We start from the raw sequence: 13,027 nt of genomic DNA, 5'->3' as shown, positions 1-13,027 counted from the left end.
CTTAATCTAAGTTTTTTGTTGTTTGACTAGTCCATCTGGTTAGACAGGATAGTGCAAAAAATTTGAAAATACTTTGGGAGTTGTCTTTTTAAATGATATTTGTTTTTATCTATTGCTTTGCTAAATTCCTACTGGCCTGGCAAAGAAGGGAAACAGAGGGAACACACAGGCAAAAATGAAGGGCACAAATGAATGAATAAATAATTGAGAGAGAAGGGATAGCTTCTCCTTAGAGAAAAATTCCAACTAATATATATAGAGGAATGAGGAAAATTGAAAGTCTTCATTAGCCTCTTTTTTTGTGGTGCCTCGGAGGTAGTCGGCTGCTTCAGGATGAAGCTGAACATCTCTTTCCCGGTCACTGGCTGCCAGAAACTCATGGAAGTGGACGATGAATGCCAACTTTGTACATTTTGTGAGAAGCGTATGGCCACAGAAGTTGCTGCTGACGCTCTGGGTGAAGAGTGGAAGGGTTATGTGGTCCGAATCAGTGGTGGGAATGACAAGCAGGGTTTCCCCATCAAGCAGGGTGTCTTGACCCATGGCCGTGTCTGCCTGCTATTGAGTGAGGGGCATTCCTGTTACAGACGGAGGAGGACTGGAGAAAGAAAGCACAAATCTGTTGGGGGTTGCATTGTGGTTGCCAATCTGAGTGTTCTCAACTTGTTCATTGTGAAAAAAGGGGAGAAGGATATTTCTGGACTCGCTGATACTACTGTGACTCGTCGTGTGGGGCTCAAAAGAGCTAGCAGAATCTGCAAACTTTTCAATCTCTCTAAAGAGGATGATGTCCGCTAGAATGTTGTGAGAAAGCCCCTAGACAAAAAAGGTAAGAACCTAGGACCAAAGCACCCAAGATTCAGCATCTTGTTCCTCCACGTGTCCTGCAACACAAACGGCGGCCTATTGCTCTGAAGAAACAGTGTACTAAGAAAAACAAGGAAGAGGCTGCAGAATATGCTGAACTTTTGGCCAAGAGAGTGAAGGAGGCCAAAGAAAAACACCAGGAACAGATTGCCAAGAGACAGGGGCTGTCCCGAAAGCTTCTACCTCTAAGTCTGAGTCCAGTCAAAAATGAAATTTTCTAAGAGTAACAAATAAGATCAGATATCCAAAAAAAAAAAAAAGAAGAAGAAGAAAGAAAATCTTCATTAGACAAACACCATAGTGATAATTATCAGAGGCAAAATATATTGAAGGATGCTAAAATTAGTGGGTAAAAGTTTGAGGAGAAGCAGGATATTTGTATAGTCTCAGTATTTCCCCTAAGATATTTATTAATGACAAGGGAAGGGGAATAATTACATGGAGAAACTTGGCAGAGACCACCATGTCTCCTGACTTTATGCTCTGAGAAGGGCACAATGCCATTTCTGTGGTGTTCTTGCCAAAAATGCATAACCTTCATCTAAACATGAGAAAGCATCAGACAAACCCAAATCGAGGGATATGCGACAAAATAACTCTACCAGTATCTCTGCCAAAGTGTCAAGGTCACGAAAGAGAGAGAAAGACCAAGGAACTATTTCAGATTGAAGGAGACTAAGGAGACTTGACAACTAAATGCAATGTGGGATCCTGGATTACATCCTGCATCAGAAAATGGACCTTAGTGGAAAAATGTTTCAAGTCTGTAGTTTAGTCACTAGTATTGTACCAATATTAATTTCCTGATTTTGATAACTGTACTGTGGTATGTAAAATGTTAACATTAGAGGATGCTGGATGAAAGGTATATGGAAACTACTATTTTTGCAACTTTTCTGTAATTCTGAAATTATTTCAAATTTGAAAAGTCAAGAGGGCATTTATAGCAGTTCCCTAAATAACTCTGCATAGGTGGTGGGAAAAGAAGATTTCGATGGCCTTGAAATATCTGGATAATATATCTTTCCAACTCAGTCCAATAACTCTTTACCTGGGCATATACAGTTTGAGAACTTTACCTCTTTTAAACGCATAGAAGATCATAGCCTTTTTCTATATGAAATACTCTATTTTTTCCTCATATGACATAGGCACTCAAAAAATATTTGTATAAAATGGAAATAATGATTGCTGTCCTGCTTTTCCCTGCTGAACTTACAGTGTGGTTATAAAGTGTAAAAACGATAAAGGAAGTGGAAAGTATTTTGCAAGTTGTAAGCATTGTACCGGTGTAAGGTGTTATTTTGATTATTGATGGAAAATTGTCTAAGGTATTTTTGTAATTTAGATATACATCGAATCAGTTTCTCCTCTTACTTTCTCTTTACTCTAATCACATTTCCACATTTTTACCAGGCTTAAAATTTCAAAATTGCCCTTGAAAATAAGGACTGAAGGAGAGGGGATGGGTGTCAGTTACCAAAACTCTGGCTAGTCATCTTAAAACATGCCCTTCACCTTTGTCCTTCACTTTTATTCTCTTCTATGCCGTAAGAAATTATAGACAAAAAAAGGAAAAAATTTAGAGCAGGGTAGGGCCCTAGAGTAATCTAACTCAGTTCTCTTAAACATACCTGATTATAAGAATCACATAGTGAGGTCATTTCGAATATGAATTCCTGGAACCCTGCAATCATAATCTATGGGAGGGAGCCTCAAATCTATATTTCAAAAATGAGTTTCGGCTGGTTATTATTGACAAGCAAATTTAAAAGCACTGTCATTTTATAGATAAAGAAATCGAGACAAAATGACCAAATTTATTTAAAAAATAGCATACACTATCTGGTAGATATTAATTTCTGGGATATAGTCTAGAACAGGAAACAATTTTGTAAACAACTCTAGTACGTACTTCACTAGGGGACCAAACAAAGCTGAATGCAACTAATCCTTCCTTGGGAGGAAGAGGATCAGGAAAGCCACCAGAGACTTTTGTAATACTGCACCTGCTGGGTAGACAGCAGAGGGTGAATATTCCAAGAAGAAAGGACAATATGCAGAGATACATACATGTGCATGGCATTCTCAGGGACTGGGAGTGGTCCAGTGGCCTGGACTGTGGTGTGCGGTGGTGTGGTGGTGAAGCTCAAAGAAGAAAGGCAGGCTGGGGTCAGAATTTGAAAGCCGGGAAGACCTTGCTAAAAGGTTTGTTCTTACATATCACCAGAAGCACAGGCAACAAAAGCAAAAATAGATAAGTGAGACTGCATCAAACTGAAAAGTTTCTGTGCAGCAAAGGAAACCATCAACAGAATGAAGAGGCAACCTACAGAATGGGAGAAAATATTTGCAAACCAGTTATCCAATAAAGGGTTAATATCTAAAATATATAAGAAACTCATAAAACTCAATAGCCGAAAAACTAACAACCAATTAAAAAGTGGGCTAAAAACTTGAATACACATTTCTTCAAAGAAGACATACAGGGGTCTGCCCGGTGGCGCAGCGGTTAAGTGTGCGTGCTCCGCTTCGGCAGCCCGAGGGTTTGCAGGTTTGGATCCTGGTAGCGCACCGACGCACAGCTTGTCAAGCCATGCTGTGGTGGTGTCCCATACAAAGTAGAGGAAGATGGACACAGATGTTATCCCAGGGCCAATCTTCCTCGGCAAAAAGAGGAGGGTTGGCATCCGATGTTAGGGTGCCATCCGATCAGGGCTGATCTTCCTCACACAAAAAAAAGACATACAAATGGCCAACAGGTATACGAAAAATGCTCAACATCACTAATTATCAGGGAGATGCAAATCAAAACCACAATGAGATATGACCTCACACCTGTTAGGATGTCCATTGTCAAAAAAACAGAAAATAACAAGTGTTGGTAAGGATGTTGAAAAATTGGAACACTTGTGCACTGTTGATGGTAATTAAAATGGTGCAGCCACTACAGAAAACAGTATGAGGTTCCTCAAAAAATTGAAAATAGAACTACCATATGATCCAGCCATCCTACTTTTGGATATTTATTTAAAAGAATTGAAAACAGAATCTCAAAGATATTTTGCGTTCCCATGTTCATTGCAGCATTATTTACAATAGGCAAGAGGTGGAAACAACTTACATGTTCATTAACAGATGAATGAATAAAGAGAATGCGGTACATACATACAATGGAATATTATTCAGCCTTAAAAAAGAAGAGAATGCTATCATATGCTACGATATGGATGAACCTTGAGGACATTATGCTAAGTGAAATAAGTCAGTCACAGAAGGACAAATACTGCCTGATTCCACTTACATAAGTTATCTAAAGTAGTCAAACTCATAGAAACAGAAAGTAAAATGGTGGTTGCCAAGGGCTGATGGGGGGTGGGCTGGAAGTGGGGAGTTGCTGTTCAATCCTGTATTTTCTATTTCCATTTAAATCATAACAATTAGCTAGTTTCTTGAAGTTGAATTCTCAGAATAATCTTGGACCTCTCCCTCAAGATTTTCCTTTTCTTCCTTTGTGCCTTCCTTCTTTCTCTCCTTGTTTCCTTCCTTTCCATAGTTATTTGCCAGGCGCTATATTAGTCATTGATAGTACTAGTGAAAAAGCAGATGCAGCCCCCATTCCTCACGGAGCTTATAATGTAGTGGGGAATACAGATAATAAACATAATAAATGAATAAAATAATTACAGTTTGTGAGAGGTGCCATAAAGAAAATGTATAGGGTAATATGATAGAAATTTGCTAAGATAAAGGAGCTGGAGGAGCCTAATTCAGGTAGGCCGCCTGAAACTGAGTCTTGAAGGATGAGAAAGCCAATGTCAAATGCTGCCAAAACATGAGCAATTATAAACATGAAAACTTTTTGTTCTGAAACAATCACTGTTAAGAGAAGGAAAAGATAAACCTACAGACTGAGAGAAAATATTTAGAAGTCTCATTTCTGACAAAAGACTTCATATTCATTGCATGTTCATTGCAGCATTATTTGCAGTGGCCAAGACATGGAAACAACCTAAGTGTCCACTGATGGATGAATGGATAAAGAAAATGTGGTGTATATATACACTGAAATATTATTCAGCCATAAAAAGGAATGAAATCTTGCCATTTATGACAACATGGATGGACCTTGAGGGCATTATGCTAAGTGAAATGTCAGACAGAGAAAGACAAATACTGTAGGATTTCACTTACATGTGGGATCTAAAACAAACAAACAAAAAAACAAGCTCATGCCTACAGAGAACAGATTGCTGGTTGCCAAAGTTGAGGGGTGGGGGGGTGGGCAAAGTGAGTGAAGGAGATCAAAAGGTACAAATTTCCAGTTATAAAATAAATAAGTAGTGGGGATGTAATGTACAGCATAATAACTATAGTTAATACTGTACCGCATAGTTGAAAGTTGCTAAGAGAGTAAATCTTCAAAGTTCTCATCACAAGAAAAAATTTTGTAGCTATGCATGGTGACAGATGTTAACTAGACTTATTGTGGTGATCATTTCCCAATATATACAAATAGCAAATCATTATTTTATACACCTGAAACTAATATAATGTTATATATCAATTATACCTCAATAAAATAAGACTTTTATTCAGAATGTAAAGAATTCACAAAATTCAACAAGAAATAACTCAAAAGACAGAAACATAAGTTTTGAACTGACACTTTACTCAAAAAGACATATTGATGGTAAATAATCATATGAAAAGATGCCAATACTCATGATGGAAACACAAAGTAAAATCACAATGAAACACCACTATACATCTATTAGAAGGTAAAACAAAAAAATCCTGACACTACCAAGTGTTGACAAAGATGTGGAACAACTGGAATCCTCATGCTTTGCTGATAAGACTATAAAACAGTATGGCCACTTTGAAAAACTGTTTAATAGTTTTTTTAACAAACAAATTTAAACATATACAGTGCTTATATGTTTACTTATTCTTATATGGGAGTAGCAGTCTTACTCCCAAATATTTACCCAAGAGAACTAAAAACTTATGTGCACACAAAAATCTGTACACGCATGTTTATTTCAGCTTTATTTTTAATTGTTAAAACTTGGAAACAACTCCAATGAGAATAAATGAATCAACAGTTTGTGGTATATCTATACACTGGAATACTACTTAGCAACACAAGGGAGAAAGTAACCCTGATGGATTCATGCAACAACATGTGTGAATCTCAAAGGTATTTTGTTAAGTGAAAGAAGCTAGAACCCAAAGGCATCATATTGTATGACTCCATTTATATGACATTCTGGGAAAGGCGAAACTATTGAGATAGAAGACAAATCTGAGGTTGCCAGGAGTGGGGTGTGGGGAGGGGTTGATCACAAAGAGGCAGCAAGCAGGAATTTTTGGGGTGATGAAACTTTTTGGATCATGACTGTGATGGTATACACAGTTCTATGCATTTGTCAAAATCCATAGAAATATACATCACAAAGAGTGAATTATGTAAATTTAAAACATGTAAAGTGTTATTATTGATTTCTAGTTTAATTCCATTGTGGTCTGAAAGCAGGCATTGTATGATTTCTATTTTTTTAAATTTGTTGAGGTGTTTTATGTCTCAGGATGTGGTCTATCTTGGTGAATGCTCCATGCAAGCTTGAGAAGAAAGTGTGATCTGCTATCATTGGATGAAGTGCTCTATAGATGTCAATTATATCTAGTTGATTGATGATGCTGTTGAGTTCAACTGTGTCCTTACTGATTTTCTGCCTGCTAGATCTGTCCATTTCTGAGAGAGGGGTGTTGAAGTCGCCAACTATTATAGTGGATTTGTCTATTTCTGCTTATAGTTCTATCAGTTTTTGCCTCACATAGTTTGACACTCTGTTGTTAGGCACATGCACGTTCAGAATTGTTATGTTTTCTTTGAGAATTGACCCCTTTATCATTATATAATGCTTTTATTTATCTCTGATAACTTTCCTTACTTTAAAGTCTGCTCTGTCTGAGATTACTATAGCTACTGTTGCTTTGTTTTGATTATTGTTAGCATGGTATATTTCTCTCTACCCATTTACTTTTAATCTATATGTGTCTTTGTATTGAAAGTGGGTTTCTGGTAGACAACCTATAGTTAGGTCGTGTTTTTTGATCCCTTCTGACGTTCTCTGTTTTTTAATTGGTACATTTAGATCATTACATTTAAAGTGTTTTTTGATATAGCTGACATATATTTGCTATATTCATTACTGTTTTCTATTTGTTTCTCTTGTGTGTTGTTTTTTTTTGTTTGTGAGGAGGACTAGCCCTGAGCTAACATCCGATGCCAATTCTCCTCTTTTTTCTTGAGGAAGACTGGCCCTGGGCTAACACCCGTGCCCATCCTCTTCTACTTTATATGGGACGCCGCCACAGCATGGCTTAGCAAGCGGTGCGTTGGTGCGCGCCCGGGATCCGAACCTGCGAACCCCAAGCTGCCGCAGCAGAGCACGCACAATTAACTGCTGCGCCACTGGGCTGGCCCCTGTTTCTTTTGTTTTTTGTTCCTGTTTTTGTCTTCCACTCTTTTTCTGCCTTTTATGGTTTTAATTGAGCATTTTGTATGATTCCATTTTCTCTCCTTTCTTAGCATATCAGTTACAGTTTTTTAAAACTTTTTTAGTGGTTACCCTAGAGTGCAATATATATTTACAACTAATCCAAGTCCATTTTCAAATAACACTATACTACTTCCTGGGTAGCATAAGTATTTTATAATAACAAAATAATCCTAATTCCTTACTCCCATCCCTTGTATCATTGCTGTTATTCATTTCACTTATATGTAAGCACACATAAGCATACATATTCGTAAGCGTACATAATCAAATACATTGTTATTTTAAACAAACTGTTATCTGTTAGATAGATTAAGAATAAGAAAAATAAGAGTTTTTGGTTTACTTTCACTTATTCCTTCTTCAACTCTCATCCTTTCTTTATGTAGATCTGAATTTCTGACCTATATTATTTTCCTTCTCTCTAAAGAACCTCTTTTAACATTTCTTGCAGAGCAGGTCTATTGGCAACATAGTCCCTCAATTTTTGTTTGCCTGAGAAAGTCTTTATTTCTCCTTCACTTTTGAAGAATAATTTCATAGAGTATAGAATTCTAGGTTGGTGGGTTTTTTTCTCTGAACACTTTAAATATTTTACTCAACTTTCTACTTGCTTGCATGGTTTCTGAGAAGTTAGATGTAATTCTCATCTTTGTTCCTCTATAGGTAAGATGTTTTTATATTCTGGCTACTTTCAGGATTTTTTCTTTATTTTTGGTTATAATTTGAAGATATACCTAAGTGTAATTTTTGGGGGCTTTTATCTTGCTCAGTATTCTTTGAGCTTCCTGGATCTGTGGTTTGGTGTCTGACATTAATTTGGGAAAATTCTTGGTCATTATCTTTTCAAATATTTCTTCTGTTCCTTTCTCTCTTTTTTCTCCTTCTGGTAATCCCATTACACATGTGTTACATCTTTTGTAGTTGTCCCACAGTCCTTGGATATTCTGTTCTTTTTTTTTTTTCAGTCTTTGTTCTTTTTGCTCTACAGTTTTCAAGGATTCTATTGATATATCCTCTAGCTCAGAGATTCTTTCCTCAGCCATGTCTGGCCTACTAATAAGCTCCTCAAAGCCATTCTTCGTTTCTGTTACAGTGATTTTTATTGCTAGCATTTCTTTCTGAATCTTTCTTAGGGTTTCCATCTCTCTGCTTACATTACCCATCTGTTCTTGCATGCTGTTTACTTTATCCATTAGAGCTCTTAGCATATTAATCACAGTTGTTTTAAATTCCCAGTCTGATGATTCCAACATCCTTGCCATGTTTGATTTTGATACTTACTCTGTCTCTTCAAATTATGTTTTTTGTGTTTTGGTATATGCCTGGTAAATTTTCTTGATAGCTGTATGTGATGCACTGGGTAAAAGGAACTGCTGTAAATAGGCCTTTAGTGATGTGGCAGTGAGGTGTTGGGGAGGGGAAGCATTCTATAGTCCTAAGATTAGGTCTCAGTTTTTCAGTGAGCCTCTGCCTCTGCACTGTGAACTTCATGACTATTTCTCAGGTTTTTTTTTTGCCCCGTTAGGTAAGACAGGATGGCTAGAGTGGGCTGGAGTTGGGTATTTCCCCTCCCCCAGGTCAGTTAGGCTCTGATAATACTCCAGTAGGTTAAGCTCTTGTTAGACAGTTTTCCCTGAGGGTGGGCCTTGTTAAGAAGAACAGAGTGCTCTGGAGTGAATGGTTCCTTTTCCCCTCCTCCTGCCAGGAGCACAAGGGGATTTTTCTCAGATATTTACTGTGGGAACCTAGTCAAGCTCCTGGAGGTAAATCTCACAGTGTTCTGGGGGCCCCTCTATGACTGGATCACCCCAGAGTTCTTCACTTTCAGAGTTGTCCGCACTGAGCCTTCACCAATCTGTCCATTACAGTTCAGGTTTTCCTACCCTGGCGCTGGTTCTGGAGGTGGTTTCTGCGCGCGAGTCTCTGCTCTGGTGAGCTGCGGCTCTCTGTGTTTGCCTGTCCATCTCTCCACTCTTGGGGGCAGCAGTTTACCCTGTGTCCTCCCCTGCCTTATGGATCCAAGAATAGTTGTTTGTTGATTTTTCAGTCTGTTCAGCTTTTTACTTGTTATCAGGATGGAGCGGTAACTTCCAAGCTCCTTACGAGCAGAACTGGAAACTGAAAGTGAAAACATATAAATTTTTTAAAAATCAAGCAAGATAAGGGTCAGGAAGAAACTTGTGGATTTTTAAATTTGTGTGTGTCATCAGTGACTGAGCAGTTTTGATGAAGTGGAGCTCATTGAATCCAAATTGCTTTATGTTTAAGAGGAAGTGAGATGAGTAAATGGAAACATGTAGTGTAGACAACTCTTTCAAGATGTTTGACTATAAAGTGGAAAGGGAAATAGCTGGATGAGAATGTGAGTCCATAAAAGTTTTAAATTTTTTATGTGAGACCGATTAGGACTAAAACTAACAAAAATGTATAAGACTTCTACTGAGAAAATTGTAGAATTTAATAAAAGATATAAAATGGCCAAATAAGTAGATATATCACGTTCACTGACGGGATAACTTCATGTTATGAAAAATTTCTGTGTTCCCTGAATTAATTTATAAATCCAAACAATCTCAATAAAAATGCTAATAGAATTTTTGTGTGTGTGGATTTTGCCAAATGGATTCCAAAATTCATTAGGACAAGCAAATATATAAGAATGCCAACATATGGGGCCAGCCCAGTGGCATAGTGGTTAAGTTCTTGCACTCTGCTTCAATGACCTGGGGTTCGAGGATTCGGATCCTGGGCGTGGACCTACACACTGCTCATCGAGCCATGCCGTGGCAGCATCCCATACACAAAATAGAGGAACGTTGGCACAGATGTTAGCTCAGGGACAATCTTCCTCAAGAAAAAAGAGGAAGATTAGCAATAGATGTTAGCTCAGGGCCAATCTTCCAAAAAAAAAAAAAAGAATGCCAAAACAATCATTGAATATATTAGGAATTGCCTTATCAATTTTCAAGACACATTATAAAGCTGTATTAATAGAAACAGTTTGGTACTGGTGCAGGAATAGATATTCGAAATTGAGATATGAGTGGGGTCCCTTTGAGGAAGAATGCTATAACCCTGCCAACATAGTATACTGTAAATCTTCCTCTTTGCCCTTCTGAAAGTGACCTGGGACCCTTTACCAAGGTATCTGTGCATGGGAAGAGGGAAACAGCCAGATTTTTTTGGAATGACTAAGATAGAATTGGAGTTGATGCTAATTCCCGGGGATCCCAAATGCTTTTTGGTCAAATAGTCAGAGTGGAGATTGAGAGAGATTAGATGATAAATAGTTCTTTGGTCTGATTCCTTCTCACAGTGGGCCCAGTGGGTCCACACATACAACCCAATAGGAATTCTCTTTGTATCTAAATTTTACCTGAATTTATAGTTCTCAAGAACACATTTGCAAACTAGCAGACTCTTCACACTGGCTCCCTGCCTGTAGAACAATGGCTTATATAATAGGAAAGACCAACTGGAAACCACTGGAATTTCCCTGTTCAACCAAAATAATAAATCAAAAGCAATATTGCATCCCTGAGGAAGTCTGTGGAGAGTAATGCCACCATGCAAGTCTTGAGAGATGCAAGTGTGTTGACTTGGCCTGTATGCATGGTAGTGGGGTTTTGGAGAGTGGTAGCAGATTTTCCTACACTTAATCAGGTGGTGATCCTAAATGCTGCTGCTTTTACAGATGTAGTCTCCTTACTGGAGCAAAACAGCACAGTCTCTAAAAACTGGTATGCAACTATTGTTCTGGCAAATGCTTTATTCTCTCTACATCAACCAAGAAGTAATTTGCTTCCACATGATCGGGTCAACAAAACATTCACTGTTACTTTCGGCTCTAGCCCTCTCTGTCATAATCGAGGCTAAATAATCCATGAAATCATGCTAATAGATTTGTTGGGAAGGAAGTAGCAAATACCCTGGAAGCTTTAGTAAGATATATAAGTGGGAGATAAACCCCATGAAGACTTGGTGGGTTTGTAGGGCTCTAGGGTTCTGGGGCATACTGAGATCCCTCCTTCAATGTGAAAGTTAAGTTGATGTATCTTCCACCTATTAACATTAAAAAAGATCCAATGCTTTGTGGGCCTCTTTGGGTTCTGGAGCCAATATGTGTCTCATTTGAGTGATTTACTTTGCATATTTACTGAGTTTCAAATGGGGCTCAGAGCAAAAGAAGTCTCTGAAGCTGGTCCAGGGTACAGTATAAGCTATTCTACCATTTAGGCCATATGAATCAGCAGGTCTTTGGCATTTAGGGCTGTTTTCGGGATCTTCTGGCAGCCCTCCACAAGAGAATGACAATGCATGCACCTAGGATTTTAAAGCAAAACCATGCAGATATCCATTTTCCTTTTGAGAAATGGCACCTTTCTTGCTACTTGGTGCTGGTTGGGACTAAATACCTAATTATGGGACAGTCTGAGATGACTGTTATGAACTGGGTATTATCTGATCCATAAAGCTCTAGAGTTGGGCGTGAACAGCAGCACTTCATCATAAAGCGACATGAAACAAGCGGGAAAAGGACTTCCACGGGCATGGGCCAGGATCCCAGGAGGATTCCAGTCTAGGCGAAGGGTGAACAGGGAGCCCTAGAGGCGGCCTGATGGGGATGTCCTGTCGGCTCTTAGTCCATCTGCACATGGTCTTCCTCTGTCCTTGTCCGTTCCACATGCAAACTTTTATCTTTTTACATTTTTTCCTCATTTAGTGTTGATGCGAATCCAGACACTGATTAGAAAACGGCAAGTTCCAATATCTGATCCAAGAAACCTCAACAAGAGAAGCAAAAAACATTCCTTCTTCCTGGAAAGCTGTAGAAAGACAGCCGCTGTCCTGGGGAAGGACATGGTCCTGGTAAGTGCTATTTGAAAGACACCCACATTTCAGTGGTTATTGCTTTGCCTGGGAAAGTCCCTCCAACCTCTACATCCAGGGAGATCTGAGGGGCTGTCTCTGCTCCTGGCCCAGGTGAACCACACTGAAATCCACCTGTCCTCTGAGGAAGGGGGACTTGAGGGTTTCATTCAGTAGCCAGGGAGGAGGGTGGCCCTCCTCCCTTCTCCCACATACAATAAGCTGTGACCATACACAAGTTCTTCATTCAAGGAGGAAAGTGAGATTCTGTGTCTCATTTACATGAGCATAAGAAGTGAAAGAACCACACCACAACACCCAGGCTGTGAAAGAAACAGGATATAATGTAAGAGTCAAATCTACCATTTACTGTTAAAGAAATAATATCACTCCTCCCCAATGGGTTAACAGTGGCTGGCGTGGTGATGTCAGGGAGAGGGAGGGGGTGGTGCCCTCCCTCTCGGGATTTAGGGGTAACCAGGGAAAGTCTTAGGATGTCCTCGTTCACTCAGGGTGGGAAGAGCTGGCCCGGTGCACCCTGAGGGCGCCAGTGTCCCTGCTGGTCAGGAGGAGCTGCACTTGTGGTCTCCAGAGTGTGATGGCTCATCGCCAAGGGCATGGTGGCTGAAGAGAAGAAACAGACTATTTTGGGGATCCTTCCTGAGATTCATGGCACAACTCCCTGCCCCCCTGCACTCTGATCCAAACCCTGTACCGAGTGC

General features: G+C 39.2%; 1 pseudogene; it reads left to right on the top strand.

Moving 5' to 3' along the window:
- Nucleotides 1-333: 333 nt before the first annotated feature.
- LOC131403945 (small ribosomal subunit protein eS6-like) lies at nt 334-1,078 on the top strand (annotated as a pseudogene).
- Nucleotides 1,079-13,027: the final 11,949 nt, after the last annotated feature.

This window comes from Diceros bicornis, unplaced genomic scaffold, assembly GCF_020826845.1.
Source record: "Diceros bicornis minor isolate mBicDic1 unplaced genomic scaffold, mDicBic1.mat.cur scaffold_97_ctg1, whole genome shotgun sequence".
NCBI classification, from domain to species: domain Eukaryota; kingdom Metazoa; phylum Chordata; class Mammalia; order Perissodactyla; family Rhinocerotidae; genus Diceros; species Diceros bicornis.
Note: the sequence above shows the minus strand (reverse complement) of the source record. Positions and strands in the feature narration are given on the sequence as shown.